Below are 16,398 nucleotides of genomic sequence, written 5' to 3' on the forward strand. Positions count from 1 at the left end.
TTTTTCTATATAAGTTGTGCATCACTGCTGTTAAAATAAATCTTTTTTTCTTTTTTCTTTCTTTCTCTTTGTTGTTTTTCTTTTTTATATAACCCTACTTCTTTCCTTTTTTAATACAAACTGAGCCTAGGTCAAGACCAGCACTAATATTGCATGAAAGAACAATGTGTCCATCAAGACAATACTTCAGCCCTAATATTAAATGAAAAAACATATATCCACCAATAAAATCCTCTCACCAAATTTGTGCTAAAATATCGAAAGCCTACCTCTTTTCAGTGATTATGACTTCAGTGTAGCAAACATTGTAATCGAAGAATTTTCAGTGATTACGACTTCAATTATTTACTCAATTAAACTCAGCAGGATGTAAAATTCAGAGAAGCTGGGAGATCCATGGCTTTTCCGGCAGATTTCCGAACCTGGTAGCTGACAAACTAAGGACGAATAGATAAGGCAGTTGTCTATAACGCGACTTTTTGAAAGCTTTTCCAGCGGGTTTTTCCGGTGGGCAGGAATTTATTAGAATGGTAAGTTTGATAGCTAGTTTCTGCACAATGAAAGCGTCCCAGGGGTTTTCGAGGGTGCTGAATCCAAATATGCAGCTAAAAAACCATTTTAACTGCAACAAATCTTGATTTAACCTCAATTTCTTCCGCCGGACTCCGTCACCAGAATCTCCAAAAAGTCGCATTATAGACAACTCCATAAAATAGACAACTCCATAAAGCAGTATGTACGGCAAGGAGGAGTGTGGGAAATATACGTACTGGAATAGAGATATCCTTCTTATAGGCACCGTAGGCAAAGCGAGATGAAACTTTACAAGCATGCGTGTTCGAAGCTGCTCGTGTTGAGTCTTTCAGATGGCACGCGGATTCAAAGTTCCTCGTCCTCGTCGTGAGACGACCCATACTTTTAAAATGGCACGCGGATTCAAAGTCTAATGTGGGAGAAGTGTACCCTATAATTTTTTTTATTTTTTTTTAATCAATATAAATAAAACTAGCAATTGCACCAAATGTTGCAATGGAAACGCCGTAAGGCAATAGCATATAACATTAATTAATGTTTCTCTGACAATTTTTGAAAGGCAGAAAAATATCTAGAAAAGGCAAGGACCATGCTATAGTAAAAACTTACATCTTGCTACCTTAGAGTAGGACCAAGCTCTAATCCTTGAACTCTATTGGAAAATTTCAGTGAGCACAGAGTTTCTCCCATGTCATTTTCATGGGGACTAATTTGTACAAATAAAGTCTTTGTGCATCCTCCTGAGTGAACATGCATCAAATTGGTGTTAGATGTTGTGCAAAGACTCTGAGACAAGACAATATCATACCATCTCTATATGAGCTCATTCCTTCTACCATCAGCTGCCAAAACATGGCTCCTCCACCTACTCTTCCCATGCTAGCAGAAGAATATATACAGTGAAAACTTACATCTTGCTACCTCCGAGTAGGACCAAGCTCTAATCCTTGAACTCTATTGGAAAATTTCAGTGAGCACAAAGTTTTTCCCATGTCATTTTCATGGGGACTAATTTGTACAAATAAAGTCTTTGTGCATCCTCCTGAGTGAACATGCATCATATTGGTGTTAGATGTTGTGGAAGGACTCTGAGACAAGACAATATCATACCATCTTTATACATTCCTTCTGCCATTAGCTGCCAAAACATGGCTCCTCCACCTGCTCTTTCCATGCTAGAAGAAGCATATATTTGTTTATAAACCATATCAAATAAATTGTCACTCTAGTCAATGCCGAATCTTGGGTATTTAGAGGATTTCTCAAAATCTACAAACAGAACTAGTTTCTTCAATATTCTACTTCCATCTTCTAGATGGTTCTTTATCCAACCTAACCGAATAGTTAATAAATAAGGGCAAACTTCTCTTTGTATTCAGACTGATGCCCTTCCAAACGAACTTTATTTATGTACAGACATATGCAGTGAATAATTAGGAATATGTTAATAAACCCCAATTATTCTCCAGAGTGATAAGAAAATAAGGGAAAACTCATTTCAAAAATTCTTAATGCTACCGTTCCATCTTCACTTAGATTGTGGTGGAAATAGGAAGCTTTCCCGAAGGATTACAGGAAGAAAATGAGACAACATTAAGAAATTCAGTTGAATTTGGAGGAGATGAATGTGATGGCAAGGCAAATCTATTAAACTTTAATAATCAAATATGTTGAATAAATCTGCCACCATTGGAAGAGGAACATTTAATCCCATGAAGCCACTGATGCGTTGGGCTGAAGGTCCCTCACCAATTTGAAGAATATACGGCTCTCTAATGATATTTCTCAAAGGAAAACAAGAAAACAATGTTCTGACACCATAGGGCGTTTATTATTAGCTCCATATTTGCTAAAATTTGCATTTTCTGTCTTACAAACATTCTAAAGCTAAGTTGTCTTCTTGCATAGACGCAGACGAACAATGATGAGGAGAATTAGGGATTTAAAAATATAAATTTGCATGCCTGCTAGTTCCTAAAGAATATCCCAATAACTCTAGCACATATAAAGAGAAAATTATTTCTAGGAAAAGAAAAGGCAAATCTGTTAAACTTAAATGATCAAACATGTTGCATAAATCTGCCACCAACGACGTTGAAACAGTACATTTACATTAGTCTCACGAAGAAGCATGAACATGCCAAGTTCCAACACTAAAATATTTTTTAAAACATATATATGGAAATGTGTTCATCTCTTCATTGGATGCATTGTGCATTTGATATTCATAAGTTTTCTTCCTGGGCGCACTTACTCTTTCTTGGCACACACTTGTGTTTGATTCTTGGTGACATGCTTGGTTTTTCAACACATGGATATTTGCTTGTTGGCACTCTCAGTCTGCTGCTGAGATTTGAAAAGTGGAATGACAAAAACCAAAAGTGGAATTGCGTGGGGGTGGTTCCCTAGTGGTGAGCTTCACCAATTCAAATATGCACCTAGTTGACTTAAAACCCAAATAAACCATACGCCAAATTGACTTGAACAAAATTTCATATTTCTTGCACACTTATGATCCTCTTAGGTTAGCCATTTTCTTGGCTATTTTCGAACTTAGTTTTTACTTGTCTCTTCCAGTTTTATCTGCAAACCATTGCACAAACCACTACCATTATTTTCATTATTGGTTTGATCAAATATCACTGGTGATATGTTTCTCCCACTGTCATTGTTCATTGTAAGCAGATTTATTGCATCTGCATTCAAATATTTCAAGGTAATGTCCTAGTTTATTGTAGAATCCATTGACATAAAAGAGACACTTGCAGTCACTATAGGAAAAGCGTATCATCATTTGATATATTGATTTATCTAGATTCTATAGGAAGGGGAAGCTGGGTAGAATGTACCATATATGTGAGCTCTAGCTTGAATTTCACAGCCCCAGTATCTCAATGCAGCATTAACATATATACAATTACTAAGGTCCATGGGTCTGCAAATGCTCTTGATCCTTTCTATAACATATTGTCAAGCTTCTCAAAATTAAGCAAGTTGAGACAAACAAATAACAAATGTGTCATCCTTTGAACCTTGCAATGTACATAAGCTTGTAGTCGGAATCATGATTGGCCTTTGGAAAATGTCCTTTCGACCAGTGAATTCAACACCAAAACTAAGGATTGTAAGAAGATACATCCTTGAGTTCTCTCCACTGGTGAATGACTAATTAATTAGAAGTATAGAATATCTACTTCTATTTGGCAATTAAACATATTCCTAAGGGATCTTTGATATGACCAATGAGGAAGTTTAATCTAGTTGCCACCGACAATATCACAATCATAAAACGAAGTCCAAATAGAAAATTGCTTGCCCATCCATTCACTATTCCATCTCATTGCTATGAACATATATGCCTCACATTCATTACAGAGCCCTGGCATTCTTATGACTACACTTCAATGACTTTTGTTGATGCAATTAAAAACATTGTGTGATAGATGCAACAAAAGGTGATAATTCCCATGTCATAGTACTCACACTAAGGTATCCCATTGATAATCATTGAGTAATACAACCCTATAATATCTTGAATACAACTCGACTATGATGCAAAGAATACAGTGAAAAAATCTTTGGGCCATATACCAATTGTTATGAGAATAAGAACACCCAATAAAGCTGGTGGATTTCTGGAAAAGCTCAAAAAAGTTTAACTGTATTATTTTTCCAAGAAAATGTTACAACATCCCCAATCCAATAAATCATTCATGGGAGTTTAAACACCCTAAGTAGATAGAAGCTTCCATCTTTGACCTACTTCTCCAATCCATGAATGCCTTGATAAGAATTTCTTCTAGGGCTTCATCTTCCTCAACTTCTTTGGGGAAACTCTATGTTCTGCTCCTTATTACTTACATAATGAATATATGTTGCATCACCAATTCCCTATATCCAGAAGCTTCTTTCAATGGTGCATATAGAATTGCTACCAAAGGACAGACTAGATATGTGTTCAACAAAATAGCAACAAATTCTTCTTTGGCATGTATGCACAGGATCTTTAGTACAGATAATGAGGAAGACGAATCCTTCATTATGGCCTTCTCCTTAAGAATGTGTATGTCTAAGCTACGTTGTCTTTTGATTTGGAAACCTTTTCAAGCGCATGACATTCTCACAATAAATACCATCTAGAGGATTACTACACATTCAAAGTCATTATAGCCATCCACTCATCCTCCATAGCTTATGTCTTTATGGGGAAAAGAAAAGATGATACCTCCCAGAAACGAAATCAAGAGTTGTTCCAGCCTTGTACATTAAGAGCAGCTACTAGATCTTCAACATTGTTGCCCAATACAACAGAATTATTACACTGACCATCATCGATAACAACTTCATGACTTCCCACAACCGCATTCAATCTGAAGAAACAAAGTTGAATATCTCGAACAATTGCATTAAATCGTCAAACTGGGTGTAAAAATGGTTCCATTATGACATAAATTAAATTGTGTAATTTGTAGGGATTAAAGACTAATTTCCAATTAGCATGAGGCCTTATTATGAATGTAAGATCAGCAATTTTCAAGCATAAATTTCTATGATAAAATAGTCACTGCCATTCAGGGTACAAATAGGTCTCCTAGGAAACTTGACCAAAAATCACTATTAGCAAATTTCACATGAGTGTTGTGCATAAGAAAACTATTAAGTATCTTAACAACACGATTAAAAATAGCACGGGAAGGTAAGGAATACATCAGCTGAATAAGATATTTCCCTTGATATCATGCAAACAACATATCCATACTCTGCCATTGCAGAAACAAGTGTTCAATTTTTCTTTCTTTTCTAAAAATGCAAAGAATGTTACCTCATTTTTAAGAGCTGAGTCACATTTTGTAAATGCTAGACCTGGGATCGATAGCACTCCAAAGAACTCTGTTGAAAGCAGTGATCACAAATGTATCAATGACATTCCTTTCTTCTGCCTACAAAAATAAGAACCCCCAATCACACCTGTATAAGCCACTAATGTGTTGGGTTAAAGGTCCCTCACCAATATACAGCTCTCTAATGCTATTGCTCAAAAGAAACCCAAGAAAACATTGTTCTGACACGACAAGGCATTTATTGTTACCCCCATATTTGCTCAAATTTTCATTTTCTATCTTACAAACGTTCTGAAGCTAAGTTGTCTTCTCTAAGCATAGATGCAGATGAACAATTTGCAAATGATGAGGAGAAATAGGGATTTAAAAATATAAATTTTCATGCCTGCTTGTTCCTAAATAATATCCCAATAACTCCAGCACATATAAAGAGCAAATTCTTTGTAGGAAAAGAAAAGGCAAATATGTTAAACTTAAATGATCAAATATGTTGCATAAATCTGCTACCAATGACGTTGAAATAGTACATTTATATTGGTCTCGCGAATAAGCATGAACCTGCCAAGTTCCAACACTAATTGCTACCAAAGGAAAGGCTATATATGTGTTCAACAAAATAGCAACAAATTCTTTATTGGCATGTATGCAGAGGATCTTTAGTACAGATAATGAGGAAGACGAACCCTTCATTATGGCCTTCTCCTTAAGAATGTGTATGTCTAAGCTACGTTGTATTTTGATTTGGAAACCTTTTCAAGCGCATGACATTCTCACAATAAATACCATCTAGAGGATTACTACACATTCAAAGTCATTATAGCCATCCACTCATCCTCCATAGCTTATGTCTTTATGGGGAAAAGAAAAGATGATACCTCCCAGAAACGAAATCAAGAGTTGTTCCAGCCTTGTACATTAAGAGCAGCTACTAGATCTTCAACATTGTTGCCCAATACAATAGAATTATTACACTGACCATCATCGATAACAACTTCATGACTTCCCACAACCGCATTCAATCTGAAGAAACAAAGTTGAATATCTCGAACAATTGCATTAAATCGTCAAACTGGGTGTAAAAATGGTTCCATTATGACATAAATTAAATTGTGTAATTTGTAGGGATTAAAGACTAATTTCCAATTAGCATGAGGCCTTATTATGAATGTAAGATCAGCAATTTTCAAGCATAAATTTCTATGATAAAATAGTCACCGCCATTCAGGGTACAAATAGGTCTGCTAGGAAACTTGACCAGAAATCACTATTAGCAAATGTCACACGAGTGTTGTGCATAAGAAAACTATTAATTATCTTAACAACATGATTACAAATAGCACGGGAAGGTAAGGAATACATCAGCTGAATAAGATATTTCCCTTGATATCATGCAAACAACATATCCATACTCTGCCATTGCAGAAACAAGTGTTTAATTTTTCTTTCTTCTCTAAAAATGCAAAGAATGTTACCTCATTTTTAAGAGCTGAGTCACATTTTGTAAATGCCAACCTGGGATCAATAACACTCTAGAGAGCTCTGTTGAAAGCAATAATCACAAATGTATCAATGACATTCTTTTCTTCTGCCTACAAAGATGAGCACCCCCAATCACACCTGTATGAAGCCACTGATGCGTTGGGTTAAAGGTCCCTCACAAATATACTGCTCTCTAATGCTATTGCTCAAAAGAAACCCAAGAAAACATTGTTCATACACCACAAGGCGTTTATTATTACCTCCATATTTGCTAAAATTTTCATTTTCTGTTTTACAAACCTTCTGAAGCTAAGTTGCCTCTTTGAGCATAGATGCAAATGAACAATTTTCAAATGATGAGGAGAATTAGAGATTTAAAAATATAAATTTGCATGCCTGCTAGTTCCTAAAGAATATCCCAATAACTCCAACAAGTATAAAGAGCAAATTCTGTAGGAAAAGAAAAGGCAAATCTGTTAAACTTAAATGATCAAATATGTTGCATAAATTTGCCACCAACGACGTTGAAACAATACATTTATATTGGTCTCACGAAGAAGCATGAACCTGCCAAGTTCCAACACTAAAATATTTCTTAAAATGTATATATGGAAATGTATTCATCTCTTTATTGGATGCGTTGTGCATTTGATATTCATGAATTCTCTTCGTGGGCGCACTTCTTTCTTGGTTCGCACTTAATGTTTGATTCTTGGTGACATGCTTGGATTTTTCAACACCTGGATATTTGCTTGTTGGCTCTCTCGATGTGCTAGGTGAGATTTGAAAAGTGGAATGACAAAAACCAAAAGTGGAATTGCGTGGGGGTGGTTCCCTGGCGGTGAGCTTCAACAATGCACAATATACACCTAGTAGACTTGAAACCCAAATAAACCATACGCCAAATTGACTTGAACAAAATTTCATATTTCTGGCACATTTATGATCTTCTTAGATTATCCATTTTCTTGGCTATTTTCGAAATTAGTTTTTACTTGTGTCTCTTCCAGTTTTCTCTAGAAATCATTGCAAAAACGACTGCCATTTAATGGCCCCTCAAACAGTAGATTTGATGAACCTTTTACCAAGCGAAATCATACCAATTTCCATGGCTAATTCGTGCTAAAATTTACTGTGTTTTGGTTGTTGCTTCCCCAGCGAAATCGTGCCTCTGTCATTGGCATTTTGTGGCCCTTCAATACAACGATTTTATGGGTGCCTTACCGCCTAAAAATGTGGTCCCTTTTGTTGTGACTTGGTTGGTAAATTCTTAGCAAAATCATGGGTCCAATCCTAGTGAATTTGTCCTCTTTTTACACTGCATTTTGGTGACCAAAACACCCAGCAAAAACGACCCCCTTGGCTCTGTCAACCATGTCTACAATTATAAATTTGTGATATTACCTCTCTGACTTTGCATATTACACTTTTTTTCAACCTTCACTAATTTCATCTTACTGGACCCTGGTTGTCCACACATCTGCCTCTGCTCACAACTTAGCCATATTTTCATTCTTGGTTTGATCAAATATCATTGGTGATATGTTTCTCCCACTGTCATTGTTCATTGTAAGCTGCTTTTTTTCATCTGCATTCAAATCTTTCAAGGCAATGTCCCAGTTTATTGCAGAATCCATTGACAGAAAAGAGGCAGTTATAGTCACTATAGGAAAAACGTATCATCATTTGATATATTGATTGATCTAGATTCTACGGGAAAGGGATGTTGGGTAGAATGTACCAGATATGTGAGCTCCATCTTGAATTTCCCAGCCCTAATATCTCAATGCAGCATTAACATATATGCAATTACTAAGGTCTGTTACAAGGTAACATAAACTTTAGCGGGCCTGCAAATGCTCTTGATGCTTTCTATAACATGTTGTCAAGCTTCTCAAAATTAAGCAAGTTGAGACAAACAAATAACAAATGCGTCATCCTTTGGTCCTTGCAATGTAACTAAGTTTGCAGTCGGAATCATGATTGCCCTCTAGAAAATGGCCTTTCAATAGTGAATTCAATACCAAAACTAAGGATTGTAAGAAGATACATCCTTGAGTTCTCTCCACTAGTGAATGACTAATTAATTAGAAGTATAGAATATCTACTTCTATTTGGCAATAAAACATATTCCTAAGAGATCTTTGATATGACCAATGAGGAACTTTAATCTAGTTGCCACCGACAATATCACAATCATAAAACAAAGTCTAAGTTAGACGGCTCAAAAACCATTCTTTACTCAATGGAGTAACTTGAATCTCTTCTTCTGCAGTTTCCTTTAATAGGGGATCTGATAAATCCTTAGTGTTGATGAAGGTATGGCATCTAACAGCTTTGATAGCACAACAAAGTAGAAGAAAACAGTTTACCCATGTAGTAATATCTAGGATTGTTTTAGCTGAGAATGTTTCAGTTGAGAAAACTTTTGCTATAGAGGAAAGGGCTAATAGTGATCCTAAAACAAATGCGATGGTCCACCAGGTAATGGCAACAATGGCTGGTAGTTTCTTGAGATTTAGCTTTAACGAAATAGCTAACACAAACAAACCATGTAAAAGCTTCTACAGTGATATCCAAGATGCAGCTGCAATCCCATGACATGATCTCACGTGGAGGTTCAAGTGGAAGCACTATGTCTCCATTTCGAATCCCACTACGATGCCCTTGACCGCGCAGCAAGGAACGATGTGCTGCAAGTTCTGACGCCCGCCTGGAAAACACCTCTGGAGAAACCCTACCTCTGGATTGGGGATTGGCACCCCGCACTCTTCTTCAATCTCTTACACGGCCTCGTCGTGCATTACCTTTGGACCGCCTCCGTCTCGAACCTGCGACGTCGGAGAAGAATTAGTACCGCAGGGGTGGGCTGGGTAGACCAAGAAAATGTTATACGATCTCTGCCAGAGCTTCTGAAAAATGTAACAGAAATCCACACTCCCAACGATGAAGATAAGATTTGTTGGTGGTGGTGTATCCATCGCCCAAAAAAGAATATCAGCAATCATCATTTTCTCCATTTCGTACCTCTGGCCTATGATTCATGTTACACATAATTATTCCTGAGTTAAAATTTAGGAACCATTAGTCATACTTAAACCATTATTCATACTTGCAACTAATTTACCATTATTCATAGTTCAGCTAATTTAGCAGAGTTATAATCAGTGAAGTGAAATTAAATGGTTGATAAATGTTTACGGCCATAAAAATAAGTATATGTTATTTGTAATTCAGAGTATTTATAAATCCAAGACAAAAGTGGAGGTTTGTAATCGAGATAATTTGTAAAGCCACGACCAAAGTGGAGGTTTGTAATCCAGATAATTTGTAATTTGTAATCCAGAAATTTGTAATTCCGAGTATTTGTAAAGCCAAGACAAAAGTGGAGGTTTGTAATCCAAATAATTTGTAATTTGTAACCCAGATAATTTATAAAGCAGGTAATGTGTATGTACTCCAAAAGAAAGTTCATATCTAACTAGATCCACATGTGTGAATAATGTGAATTGGCATGGCATCAATATAGTATCATGGTGGTCAATAAGATAAACTAACTTACATGAGGCAAAACTTCCATATATAAACTCCAATTGAGGTGATTTTTGCATTGCTGGAAAAGGTACTCTTGATGAGTAGAAGAACATTAATATGTTGGGAACTTTTTTCTTGGATTTTTTACCCCGAAAATGACTATTTCGAGCCTCAAATTGGATTTAGAGTTTTTGGACCTTAAGTCACTAAAGTAAGACATACCCTCATAATGAATCCTACAATCCAATGCTTCTAGTTTTCCACCTAAAAAATACCCAAAATAATTAAAAAATTATATAATAATGAAAGTTTTCAATTCAAAATGTTTCCTAAACTTTTTTTAACCCAAACCATAATAATGAGCCTAAGTGGAATTTGAACCCAAAAAAAATTCATATAATAATATCATTTAAGTGTATCCCATATACTAACTCATTCATTAAACCAAAAGAAATTTAACTCATTAATTAAACCAAAAAAAATTAAAATAATAATATTATTTAAGTGTATCACATATACTAACTCATTCATCCAAAGGAAGTTACATAGAGATTTTATCGAGTGGAATATCATTACTTGAAGGAGTACTTCAAATACAAACTTGCTTGATCCTTTCAACGAAATCGTGCTCGTAGTCACCTCCCTTTTCAATTTTTAAAAACCAAGTTAGTAAAATCAACCTCAATTTGATAAATAATCATTATAAAAATTTAATGTCGTTATGAAATGTGTATAAAGCTTCGTAAAGCCACTAAACACTAAAATGAATATCAAATAATTAAGGGAAACTATACATATAGATCCATCTCTAATCAATAATCTATTTGCATGCAAACTTTATTATTGCTTCTCTATCAAAAGAATTTGACTTTATGCTAAATCTTTAATGTAAGTATAGGCTAGCTCCTTCACAAAAATAAGGGACGACTTATAGTGCTCCATATTAGTATAGGGAAGTGGTGTTAATTAAATGTAAAGCTATATAGATGAGACAAACAATGTCACTTATAAGTTAAGATATGACAGGATTAGTAATGATTGTAAAATAATATATTAGGGAGTATTGAAGGTAGACACACACTAGTTTATCATCCACGGACCAAGCACATAAAGCTTCAATAACACTCCATTAAAAAAAAGTGTAATGACAAGATTTGAGCATTAAGCAATAGTAGATAACATATATTTTAACAAGATTAGAGCATCAAGTTTAGTGTTATGATTACTGTGTTAATGTTTACTTGAAACTTTTTCTACTCATATGACATTATTAAGTGATTTTGCATACTTAGTATTGATGATGGAGAATACTTTTTGCTTTTAATAAAAAATATTTTCCCTTTCTTAATGAGAACAGTTGAAGTGTCTTTTCACTCTTCGAAAATATATTTTTAACTGTGTCTTAAATTCAATTAAGAAGGAAACCAACTTATCAACAAAGTCGACAATTAACCCTACTCTACAGCTGGGCACTCCAGGAACCTAAATTTATAATTAAGTTGCGCTCACGACAATGAGACTTTACAAAATAGCGATGCTTGTGCCTCCCCATCTCATTGACTTCCGTACTACCCTTCAAATGAATTTTTCAATAATCCAAAGCAACTTTGGATAGGGAAAGGTTTCTAGGTTAGTGCAATACGAATCATTGTTACAGAGACTTGATAAATTGAATTACAGCAGTTACAACGTTTTGGCTAGCCAGCCCAGAAAAGACAGCAACCTCATTAGGTTCAGAAGTTTCCCCTCCAGCCAAATCAGAAAGAGATCTTATTGTATGAATGGTAGTCTTTGTTGAAGGCAGAACAGTGCTACAACTGCACTTTCCATGTCCATGGGACTTATATTGAACTTGGTATAGAGGATGTTTATGTACGCTGCATTGTCCACAAACACGTTTGCACTCGCTCCTCTTTCTACTAGAACAACCTTGGGAGTATATGACAGACAAGTTGTTGAGTTCAAACATCCTTCCAACTCCAGAGTCTGAATAAACACAATCAGAACTATCAACAAATTTTATTATAAAAACACAGATAGTGTAGAGTGTTTTTTTTTGGAAATTAAGATAAATCTAAACAATACTTGTATGAGATTAGATCTGATAGAGGCTTGCTTGATTACAAAGAAATATATACATACATACATTTCCTGAAAGAACTAGTAAATACCTCAAGGCTCTTTGCAGTCTGATAGTAGTGCTCATCCACAGGCACCCAAAAAGCATGTTGCCTGACCTCTGGAGTTCCATTTACTGGAAAAACTTCCTCAGGTTGATACCACACATTATTAAGGAGGTTGCTTGAATTCTGATTTGATGGAGTTGTGGAGTTTGCAAAGTGAAGGTACCCGTATTGTCGTGTGTAATCTCCATTTGATTCCAGAGGAAGTTCATCATTGGGTCCATCTCCATATCTCTAAACCAACACATACAAATTCAATCACAAGATAGTTTTCAATCACAACTTAATAAGTAAATTTTTTTTTCTAAATCTTTGTTTTCACAACCCAATTATATGGCACAGTCCAAAGATGCATAATTCTATGATTTTTTTTCTTGTACTTTTTACCGAGATAAGTTCAAATCAAAGTTTCAGGTATTCGAACTTCTCCACAAACTCAAAAAAAATAAACTATCAAAAAGATCGAAACGTGAAGGGATCTAAGCTTTTTACCTTTTTAACAGGAAATTTTCACTTCAGAGACCTCTGATTAAACTTGAATATCTGAAAAATAGAGCAGTTCGTGAAAACTTAACCGATACCAAATTTGACAATTGAATAACCATGAAAAAAAACCAGAAAACATACCCAAAATTCATATTGATGTTCGCACCATAACAGTAAGAGCTATACAGATGCCCTTTATTGTAGGCACTACTGAGATTACATTGAAAACACAAATTCTACCGTTGTAAAAAATGCTCTGAATCGATAAAAGAGAAACAGATGACGTGAAAAAGTCTACAAAAATAACCCAAACTCATTACCACTGCCATCTCTAGCCCTCTTTGAAGCAGGAAAATTGAAGTCTACCCTCTTCACGAAAACAAGATCAAAAGGAAGTCTAAAAGAGAAAATAAAAGGGATTTTGTAAACCCTCCTTAACATTAAAAGATTTCTTTAAGATCTGCAGCAATACGAGCATATAAAATCTGCAACAAAAGGTCTAGGGCTTCATGAATGATGAATAGCTTCAAAGATATAAAGATATAAACAACTCTATGTAGAAGAATTATAGAAGAGATAAACTGTGGGTGGAGGGTTTCTGGAATTCTCGCAAAGATTGTTAAATCCATTGGATATGAATTTCCCAACTTGCAAAGAACACAAAACTCAATGACGAGAAAATGAAATTGCAAAAATAAATTAAAAAGTTGTTGACAAAGTCCAAAGAAGAGGTAAATGGAGCAAATTAAAGGTCGGATTCCCTCACAGCAAAACGCTGGAACCCCACCTGCAAATGACAAGGCTTCCAGACATTTCAAAAGGAAGTATTAAAATACAAAATAAAAGGGATTTTGTAAACCATTCTTAACGTTAAGAGATTTCTTTAGGATCTACAGCAATACGAGCATATAAATAAATCGTAATTTTAGAAGGAGAAAAATAATTATTTTAGAACCGGAAAAAAATTACAGAAACCCTAGTATACATACCCGAAAATAATAGCATCCCAGATCCTAATATTTTCCTCTCGCGGACATCCGCTAAGACCTGCAGGGGCGTCATCTTCCAGCTTCTTCAGATCAGCCATCAGCCTCTTCAGGCACGTAGTAGACTTACTGCCTCCCGCCATCGTGGTTCGCGAGATACCATAATTACTATGACGCAAGCGAAGAAAAGCGCACAGTTACGCAGCGTTGGAATGTTCAAGAAGAATAAGAAAAGAGCTTCCATGGATGTCCGTGATAATAACCAAAAATGAACCGTTGCATATTGTCTTCCAGCAACTGCAGATTTATATTTCTGCTCACATTTATTCTCTGTTGATGTCGCCGCTGCCGATTTGGGTTCCTTACCTGCGGCGGATGAAATCCTCGCCGCTGCCGATTTGGGTTCCTTACCTGCCGCGGATGCAATCCTCGCCAGTTATGATACCGTTGTCGATGTTTCAACCAGTGCTGATTAAAATTCGAAGATATGATCCAACGACACAATTTCTTTTAATCGTCTAACACATCATGGTCGAAAATAGGACACGGTGGCATATAAGGGAGTTCTTCCCAGAGGGAAACGCCTTACGGCGTAATTAAAATTAAAAAGGAGTTGTCTTATTTTTTTATTTTTCCGTGTCGGGGCAGAAAAAATTGAGGTGAAATCTTTATTTGTGTTATTTAAACTGGTTTTTAGACTGTATATATGGATTCACCACCCTCAAAAACCCTTAGGGCACTTAGATTGTGCACGGATTACTACGAAACTTGTGATTTCAATAATTTCTTGCCAGACCCACGGGAAAAGTTCCAAAAAGTGGCACTAAAGACAACTAAAATTAAAAATAGATGAATAAGCTAGTGTAAATTCATTTTAACCATAAATTGATTAAAAATAAAATTAAAAATATATGAATAAGCTAGTGTAAATTCATTTTAAGTATAAATTTATTAAAATTCTACACGTGAAGATATAGTTTTCCAAAATAATAGCTGTCCAATCATATAAATTAAATAATTGGTAAATATTGATAGGTATCAATCCATGACAAACATCAAAACACTTAGTTTATTACACATCTCAAATTGTCAAGATTTAAGGGAAAAAAACACATGAAAATTAAGTAAATTATAACTTTACTTTAATTTATTATTATTAACTATAAAAAAATTAATATATAAGTTAAACATATGTACTTTAACAAAAATCTTAGTCATGGAGATTCATCTCCACTTTGTAAATAGAATTTGTTAAATACCATTGACCAATATCTAATCTCAACTTTTTAGATGTGACTATCACTAAAAATATTCTAAAATATTGCATAGAGATTAAATCCCTACTATTATGCTAATCACTATTCCTAATTAAATAGAAATCATGGCATCTTATTCCAATATATACACACTCACCACTATAATAAAATAATTACAAATTAATATCTTTATACATTTAATAAATTAAAAATTTAAATAAATTTAAATGTTATTTATTTATTTTTAAAAAATTATAATTTGATAATAAAATGATAATATTTATAATTATAATAATTAATCATTTGAATAGTGGTTTTATTTTTTATTTTTAATTAAATTATTATTCATGATAACAACTCCAATTCCAACTTCTGAATAAACTTTTGGAACAAAATACTTCTTCCCATTAATATAAAATATTGTACATTGATAACTAGTATACAAACCTCGTAAGAGATAGTGGCATCAAGCCCCTAATGATCATCAACATGCATGGCATAGGACATTGGCTCTTCCGCAAACTAGATCGTAATAACTTAAGCGTCGAACAAAACATAAGTCAGGTGTATAAGTGAGAACCAAAAAGACCAACACCGTAAGTTAGTAATTCCAAAACCCAAACAAGAAACTTGTAGACGAGAGCAGTGTGAATCAACCCACTAGACTTTACTTGAAACCAACAAAAAGAAGGGATAAAGAAGTGTATCCAAGTCGTTGCATGTAACCAGCGAGTGTCACGCAATAATCATGAATCAAAACCATTGTGAGAAGAGAGGCAATGAGGATCAACGAGAAAAATCCACGAGCAAGAGCAATTATGGCTAGATAGGCATTGAAGACCAACCAAGTATTATCCCACAATACCATCATTGTATTTCTTGACCATAAACATAAAGAACAAATGATACTTTAAATACTCCTGGAGAGAAGATAAAAAATTTCAAAAGCATTCATTATGGTTTATCTAAAGAGATAACTGTAAAATTTTGAGGATTATCAATAGGAGGATCAATAGTGCCTCTATGAGGGTCTGATAGGTCCCCTAAAGCCGAGTCCAACACCACATAACCTTCCACCCTACTCAGAAAAGCATCAATA

The 16,398-nt window shown here is 34.9% G+C and overlaps 1 pseudogene; it reads right to left on the minus strand.

The window, feature by feature from the left end:
- Positions 1-11,915: 11,915 nt before the first annotated feature.
- LOC149200057 (bark storage protein B-like) lies at positions 11,916-14,186 on the minus strand (annotated as a pseudogene).
- Positions 14,187-16,398: the final 2,212 nt, after the last annotated feature.

Source organism: Pinus tabuliformis, chromosome 2_1, assembly GCF_031772625.1.
Source record: "Pinus tabuliformis cultivar Carrire ecotype Pingquan chromosome 2_1, CPIR1, whole genome shotgun sequence".
Lineage (NCBI taxonomy): Eukaryota > Viridiplantae > Streptophyta > Pinopsida > Pinales > Pinaceae > Pinus > Pinus tabuliformis.